Source organism: Lytechinus pictus, chromosome 2 (assembly GCF_037042905.1).
Source record: "Lytechinus pictus isolate F3 Inbred chromosome 2, Lp3.0, whole genome shotgun sequence".
In the NCBI taxonomy this organism is placed as follows: domain Eukaryota; kingdom Metazoa; phylum Echinodermata; class Echinoidea; order Temnopleuroida; family Toxopneustidae; genus Lytechinus; species Lytechinus pictus.
This window is the reverse complement of record NC_087246.1, coordinates 60,735,970-60,745,459: the sequence shown is the minus strand read 5'-3', so window position 1 is coordinate 60,745,459 and position 9,490 is coordinate 60,735,970.

Here is a 9,490-nt window from a genome sequence, read left to right as displayed (position 1 = left end):
CTCATCACTTTAGTTATAAGATCATTACACTGTGCAGATCACATTCACTATTATCATGATCATCACTTTGTACTTGACTGATCTCATCACCTTTACACTGTAAAGTATATTTTCAAAACATTACATTGTGGATCAGATCCACTTTTATCACCTAACATTTGGATGAGCATCATAATTGTGCATGTCACGATCATTACATTCTTGTTCATATATTTATCATTACTCAAATGATATCCACATTATTTCTGACTTGTTCTCATCATTCATACTCACTGCTTTCTTTGTAATTTGTGTTTTGATTTAGTTCAATTTTCTCATTAATTTATCTTTACATCTCAAGGGATTTGAATTTCAATGCTTTGAGAGTAAGAAATTAATCTCAGGGATTAAAATAAATTCCAAATTCAATTTAGAGTGTATATATAAGATGTCCCTTTTCATTCCCAGGGGACCATTCATCAACATTTGTCCGACGAGTTGTCAGATCCGACAGTTTTACTTGTCTTCGATTGGTTGAGAAGCACTGTTACTATGGTAACTGTCGTATAAAACAGGACCTGACGAATAAAACGTCTGACAATTAATTTTATGAAACACAACCCTATAGGACTCATGCCCATGCAGCGATTTATTGGCGATCTTGAAAATGTATTAAAATTTATGAGGTAATGAGGAGTAAAAGCGAGCACAAGATAAATGTATTGCTGTTGAAGTGCTTTTTTATGTAAAATCCTATTTAGGTATGCTGAAGGTATGACAACTCTAACAACTTCCCAGGTCGTCAGCACAGGCCAAAAGTATCTCATGTCACAAAATTCCACCCCCAAAAAATATATATTTAGTCAAATTAAATTAAACGTATTTTAGGAAAAAGATTTTCGTTTTAATTGTTCATGTTCCAGGCTGCACTTCATATTGTTTTTTTAATATAAATAAAGTCGATTTTAAAAAGTGAAATACTGACAATTTTATCGCAGTTGGGTTTGAAATATGAAGAATACAAAGGACGTATGATATTATATGAAATTTCTCGTATCTAGCTTGTTTAATTTGGGTATTATGAATTGGTGATTTTTCAGCCTGGAGCGGAAACGTTGTGGTGGTTGTGGATCATCATGCCTTTGCCAAAGCTTGTTCAAGATCTCTTATAAGGTCATCAGGATCTTCCACACCAACACTGAAAAAATAACAAGAAATTATATAAATGAATAATGAACGAAAACAAAGAGTATATCAGTTACTAGTATATGGAAATATATTTTAACTTTTAATCATGACTGTCTGTCTCAAAAAGTCACCTTATGAGATATCAGATATTAAAATACAGGTATGAGATGGTGATAAGGGCTTGCTTTGAAATTGTTCTTCCATTATCATTAAAAAAAGCGGTAAAAACTCATTCCCGTTGGCTGACCAGTGAAAAATGGACAAGTATTATGAAAATGTCATTACTAATTGCCAGGATTATAATGGGTTTTTAAAATTAGCATCCCCTAAATTTTGGATCAATTTACCTCAATACATAAAACAAGCTGAGCAGCTTCAACAGAAAAAATAGATTCCCTTTTAAACACCACCTATTTATTCATTAAATAGTCATTTGCCTTAGCATATACATCTCCCTCAACTATAAACTGTAAACTATATAAATTCATAATTTTAAGCTGAAGATCCTCTCACTTTCCCCCTATTATCATAATTTTCCTAATATAAGTAAAAAGAAGAGCAATGAGCCAATATATAGTGTAAAACAATAGATGGCGCTATACCTGTTATTAGATCTGAAAGTTTACGCCATATCTTTAATCATTATGAGCAACTCATTGTAATGTTTTAAACGGGAGATGACGCTATACAACTTTTTACACACGAGCAGGAATTTGATTTTTTTTTACGTAGCAAATCACATTTTCTTTTCAATCTTTTATCTTCAACAACAACAAAAATTATTCATATTATACATAATTATAAAAAACACCTCTATATCAAAATAAAGATGAAAAAAAAAATCATACTGCAGTGGTTCAAAGACCAAAATAAATTACACTCATGGTACCAGTCTGTGGCGTAGGCACTCCTTCCGAAATTATATCTTAGATTAGGGGACTTACAGAAATAATAACTAAATGAAATTAAACCAAAATAAATTAATCATTAAATGTAGATTAATATCCTCCATGTATTAAATTTGTTTGAGAATGAAATATTTCTTACACAAAATAATAACTAAATAAAACCCAAAATAACTAAATAGAACCCAAAATAACTAAATTAAAGAAAGATATTAAAATACATAGATGCGGATAAATATGTAAAATTACAACAAGCACAATTAAATGAGCTTGCAGAAAATCCATATAGAGCTATTTTCTGAATGTGTATTTCATGTGTTTATCAAAATATATTTTTGTTTATTATTATTTTGGGGGGAATTTTTAAATTTTGAGTTCTGGAGAACGTTTCACGAAAGTTGTAGGCACTGTCAAGTTGACATTCTAAGACAGTTACCATAGCAACAGTCGAAAACCAGTGCTTCTCAGCCAATGAAATCCAAAGAGTTCACTGAGATTGTCAGCTCTAACATGAAACGCCCCACACGTGGTAAAATGTACATGAAACATAAACATATGAAATAAATGCAAATGAAAATAAAATGAAAAAAAAAATTAATGAAGAATTGTGACAAGAGATAGAGAGTTCAAATCTGCACAAATTAAAGTAATTAAAAACTATATTAATAATGTCAATAACGAAAGTCATAATGATAACAACAATTACAATAAGAATGAAGATGATAATGATATAATACAAAACTAAACTTACTGTAATAATCAAGATAAAAATAACATCATCAATATTAATAATGATAATACATAATAACAACAACACAGATAATAATTATAATAATAATGATAAAATAACAAAGATAATGAATAAATTGGATAGATGTGTGATGCAACAAATCCACTCCACGTACAGCTTGAGGTAGATGTTTTAACAATATGATCATGCAAACAGTACAGAAAAAAGTCTAGACTTATTCTTATCGCGTCGAAATCCATTTATTTGTTTCTGGACATATTTCTTTTTCTTCATTTTCCATAATACCTTTCGAGTTCAGGAATGTATCAAAAGTGGTCTAGCGCCATCTCTCGTCTTATACATTACAACCGCTCACTACTCCATGCATAATACACGGTAATTGTAGCTGTATCAAATAAACCAGAGTTATCAATAGACAGAGTTATTGTCTATTGATTTTTTTTTTTTTTTTGAATAATATTTTATTTTCTTCCTCTTTCAAATCAATAAGTTGACAATCACAATTCATATAAATAAATATTCTTTGCATCTATACAATCAATAAACAATCAAACAAATAAATATATCAATATCAATGAGATTACAAATATTTTTAAAAATTATTACAAATGAAATTAAACTGCCAAATTTCTCTTCTATGACAATGTGAAAAAAAAAAACTCTTATAACTTTTCCCCAAAAAGTACATAATATAGCATAAAATTATTTCAATATTTTTGATTTCAAAATTATGTCAAATCAAATAAACTACTTTTTTCATGAAACTCTATGCTCTTTTAAGAGGAAGATTAAATATATATAATATTTCACTCACCCACGCACCCTCACACACATACACGCACACAAAAACCCTCACGCACACACATCATACAACAGGTAGCACATCCGTTCTGGTCTGTCGATCTGTAACTTTGTATCATTGAGAAAAAAAAATAATAAAATAAAATAGAATACGATAAATGATAAGTCAAAGAAATGCACCAATTTGTTCCCATTTTCTTAAGTGTACTCCCAAATTCCCTGTTTTCTTGGCTATATTATATTCTTCTTTTCTGTAACCTTTAATCATATCTGTTGTTTTTTGTACGGACGGTGGTTCGCCCTTTTCTCTGGAAATAAAAATTATATGTTTTAGCAGAAAGATTATACAGTTTATTGCATGTATTCTCACACATTTACCAGATAGACCGATGAAAATTGTTTTCCAATCATCAATCCTAACTTCCTTTAAATGAAGCTTTTTGATGACCTCCTTCCATAACTGTTTAACCTTTAAACAATCTAAAAATAAATGTTGGTATGTTTCTACCTGTTGTTTACAAAAAGAACAGAAATTGTCTGACTCAAAACCAAATTGGAAGAGCTTCTCTTTTGTATACACTACCCCATGCAATAGTTTGTACTGAAACTCCCTTTGTTTACTACATATAAAAGCATTCTTCAATCTTGTAAAGGTTTCTTTCAACTCCCCTATTCCAAGATCATATTCACAATGTCCATCATAAACCTTTAGAGTGTACTCTTTTTGAAATTGCTCAATAAAGTAATTATATATATATCTGGCTTTTAAATCCATAAATTTATGTAGGTAACCAAAGATCTTCAGTTCTATTTGAAAATTTTCACTATCTATAACTATAAAATCACTTTGTATCCATTCTTTTTTAATCACAGAAAAAATTCTTTGAATCATCAGCAGATTATCAGCAGTGTAACCCCGGTTATGGAAATATGAGACTGGTCTTAGTTGACCTCCTACAATAATATCTGATGCTTGAAATATACCTTTCCGAAAGAGTTCAACATCAAAAAACGGTTTATTATGAAGACATATAAATCTGTTGTTAAAAATCACAGGATTGATCTTGTTTTCCTCAAAGTTTCTACATTGATCCAAATCTTGCCATGCTTTCAAACATATCTTTATAAAATATTGGTATACCTTGTAAGTCCATTTTATTTGCATCATAATTACAAAGAAATATACTCCGGCCTCCCAATGATCTAAAAAAGTAGTCAAAGGTTACTTTCCAACCTAAATATTTCTCACCGTACAGCAGCCTTTTAATCCACATAATTCTCTGAGTTTTAATGAAAACTTCAAAATTAGTTACTTTGAGTCCCCCTGCACAATAATCTTGATATAGAATTTTCCGTTTTATTCTGTCATTTCCACCCCAAATGAAATTAAAAGAAATCTTTTCAATTTCTTTAAAGATATTTTGAGGAACTGAAATAAGAGAAGAAACATAATTTAATTTTGAAAATACATGCATTTTTAACAATCTAATTTTACCAAACATTGTCAGATCTCGTTGCCTCCACCATCCAATTAATCTTTTGATTTTACTCAAAATTTCTTTATAATTTAGGTCATCTTTTATTTTGGAGTCTCGTGAAAAATATACCCCTAAAATTTGTATATATTGCATTCTATGTCCAAACAGAGGTAAAACCGGCCTATCACATTCTTCCCCCAACCACATAAAATTTGTCTTATCCATGTTTATTTTCAAACCACTCAATTTCTCAAACTCTCCGAAGACTTTCTTCACCCTATTAACTGAGTACTTGTCTTTTAAAAACAATGTACAATCATCTGCGTACAACACTTGTTTTATTTTTCTTTCACCAAACCCAATCCCTTCAATACCCGGATCATTTCGAATAGAATTAGCAAGTAATTCAATAGCTATAATAAATAAATAAGGAGAGAGGGGATCTCCTTGTCTTACTCCTCTTTTAACCTCAAAATATCCAGTTGAGTGTCCCCCATTCATCACACAGCTACTAACGTCATTATAAAGAATTCTAACCCAAGAGCACAATACATTACCAAAACCAAAAGATTCCAATGCTTTAAATAGAAGTCTATGTGATATACAATCAAATGCTTTTTCGAAATCTACAGCAATTACAAATCCTACTGGCTGATATAAGGATTGAAAGAATACATCGTCTATTAACCTCACTGCCTCTCCAATATTCCTATCTTTAACATACCCTACTTGGTCATAATGAATAATGTCCCCTAGTACCTCTTTTACCCTTTTAGCTAAAACTTTTGACAATATTTTGTAGTCTACATTAAGAAGTGTTATTGGTCTGTAGTTTTTCATATACAAATGATCTTTTCCATCCTTTTCAATTAGGGTAATTACTCCCTGTCTCTGCGAGTTTGATAACATTTCTGTATCAAAACTTTCATTAAATGCTTCAACAATAAATTTCCCTAAAATTGGCCAAAACGTAAAATAGAATTCAGCTGTAAAACCATCATTACCTGGTGACTTATTCCATTTCATTTCCTTTACCGCTTGATAGCATTCTTCAAATGATATTGGCCCTTCACAAAAATCCTTATTTTCTTCACTCAACTTGGGCAATTCATTAAAAAACATATTGTCAATATCTTCTGCACTATCACTATTTTTGTATTTATATAAATGCGCATAAAACTTCTTAATAGTGGTTAAAATATCTTTGCTATCACACAAAATTTCCCCGTTTTCACTGTATATCTCCTTAATCACGCTTTTCCTTTTATTTGATTTCAATAATTGTTCAAAAAAAGCTGAATTCCTTTCACCTTCTTCGGACCATTCCACCCTCGACCTCACCTTTAATCCTTGACGAGAGTAATCGAAGAGCTGCTCTAATTCACTTTTTTTCGATTCGATTTCATCTTGAATTCCATTATGAAAATTAGTAACCAAATGATGTTCTAAATCTTTAATATCCTTTTCTAATTTTTCAACCTTTGTTTTTCTAATTGCTGCTTTTTTACGAGAGAATTTCATAATATATTCTCTAAGTTTCATTTTCATAAAATCCCAAAATTTAATTTTACTATTTATTTGGTCTCGCCAGGTTCCCTCTATTTCAGAAACCTCAATTTTTATCCCTTCTACAAATTCTTTCTCATTACATAAGCTGCTATTGAACTTCCAATATGATTTCCCATAAATAAAACTCTCAACCAAGTTGCTAAATTCTACACAGACCCCAGCGTGATCAGGTGTAATAGAGGGTAAGATGTCAGATTTTTTTACAAGCTTCTCTAATTTCGAAGAGATGAAAATGTAATCTAATCTGCTCTGAACAAATGGCTGTTTCTGTCTAAAAGTAAATTCTTTTTTATTTGGATGACGCTTACGCCAAACATCAATCAAATCTAGCTTATCAAGAAAATCACCTAATAAATCTTTGTATTTATTTTTTGAAACATTTCTCGCACCCATGTAATCTAAGTCATGGTCTATAGTTAAATTGAAATCTCCCCCAATTATCAGAGAGCATTCTTCACTAAATACAGATGAAATTATTTTGTCCAAATCAGAAAGAAAATCACATTGGGCCTTTCCTTTATCTCCTGTTGGAAAATATACACTTCCTAGTATCAACTTTTCACTTTGACATTTACCTTTTATTATAATATATCTTCCGCCTTTGTCTATTAAAACTTTTTCTATCACAAAATCAACATTCGATTTAAACATGAGAATAGTTCCCCTACTGTGATTACTCCCGTGACTAAAATACATCTCCCCTTCCCAATCAGCCTTCCAACTATTTTCAATATCTTGTGTGCTAAATGTTTCCTGTAAAAATACTACATTTCCTGACCTTTTGCACCATTGAAAAATTTTCTTTCTTTTTACTTTATCTCTTAGCCCTCTTACATTGACTGTGAGTATTTTTAAATTACCCCTCATTGGTGAAGAGTTGCCGCAGTGATAGGACACGAAATGGTGCATTCCCTACTTCAGAAATAAGAGCTTTTAAGTAAAGTAGAAAATAATACAAGTACAGACAGACACAGAAACTTCCAATTACACACATAGCACCCCACTCATTCACATCCACACCAGAACTGGAAAACATACCACCCAACGTATCACTCCACTTCATCCCAACAAACATAACACATACACTTCTGCAAACATACTCAAACACACGCCCATAGACTATCCCTTGCACACACAAACACCCCAAGACACTCTCACAAACACCCCAACACACCCACACCAGCATGATTGACATATACTTTAGCATCATCCTATAGACCCGCAGTTCCGCCCCCCCCCCCCCCCCGTTATAGAGCAGCCATTTGTATGCTGTCCATATTAACATTAACTCCCTTGTCTACATAAAATATCTACCTATATAACGCTGAGAAAAAAAAATAATAATAAAAGAGTCCGAAAGAATAACCTGATTCTGTGTTTTAGCCCTTGTCCCATATCAAAGCTAGACTTAAAACGCTTAGACCTTCCATAACATTTGGAGTGAACACATGTAAGAGTGAACCCAAATAAACCTACATAATAGGATATCATTCACTTGAAACGTATAGCATACTTAAAGATACCAATCAAAATGAATACAGGACATCCAAGAGTGTTCTTATTGTAAAAGGTATTCTCTGACTGCACCGATAAAGGATACAGTTGATACTATGTTCCAACCTGTCCAAACTATTCCTATTCTTCTACATCCTAATAGAAAAGCAAATGGCAAAAAACTCTTCCGGATACACAAAAATTCCTAATAACAATAACACCGTTCCAATAAACATATACAGCAGGACTTGTATACCTGCATTGGCATATTTGTTATTCTTCTGTAAACCAATATGAATGAGATTTGGTATGAGAAGAGCTACTACCATGTGTCCTCTATTTATGATAAGCATGATAAGTGATACAATGAATGAAAGAAAAAAAAAAAAAACACCTTTCAATCAATTCAAATCAAATGACAATACCAACAACAAAGTCATGATTATCCTTAAGAATGTATACGGGAATCTTTCAGACTCGTTCTGTGATGTAGTCATGCATGTTCCACCCACTAGACCCATTACATTATGAATGCATGCATGGAACAAACATTTACCCCACACAATAAACGTCATTCAAAATCGCTCTGTCCCCCAGTTCATCAGAATAAATGACAAAACTCTTCAAAATACTTGAGATCCCATATAAAATAGCGCCGTTCTAATCAGAACAATCAGAAACAAATGAGAGCAAATTTCTTGCCACTCGAATAGCTGGTTACTTTCAATAACATTAATGGAGCTATTCAAATTGCCTATGCTAATTTGTTTAGAGCCATTGTAACACAGATATCCAAATAATGTACTCTGCCAATTAAAGCTATACCTGCCTGAAGCAAAATCCTTCCACTCCTTCATTATTTTGTTTCATTGAATATGTAGATCAATAACCCCTAAAGAAATTTCAAAGACTCTAATTGTTGGAAGTGTCATTCCATGTGACTATTATCATTCAAAAATTCCTGGGATGGGCGATAGAAAAAAGACTTAATGCATAATCACCAGCAAAAGGATCTTGCTTTCAACTCAGGGTCATACAGACGAATTAATTATTAATACAAAATTGCAAATGCACACAGAGCTATTCATCCTGTCTACCTTCATTAGCAGTATTTATTATTTTATAAACCGATTTAAGGTTATGCATTTAAATTAGACTGTGCATTCCATTACCTTTTTCCTTTCTTCCCACTTTTTTGGGCTAAAAGTGGTATAGTGAATGAGCCAAGAAAACCCTTCCTACCTTGCAAATTCAAGCTCAAAATTAATTAATTGCAAGTTAGGTAATATTTTTGTACCTTATTGTTTCAACACACCAAAGATTAA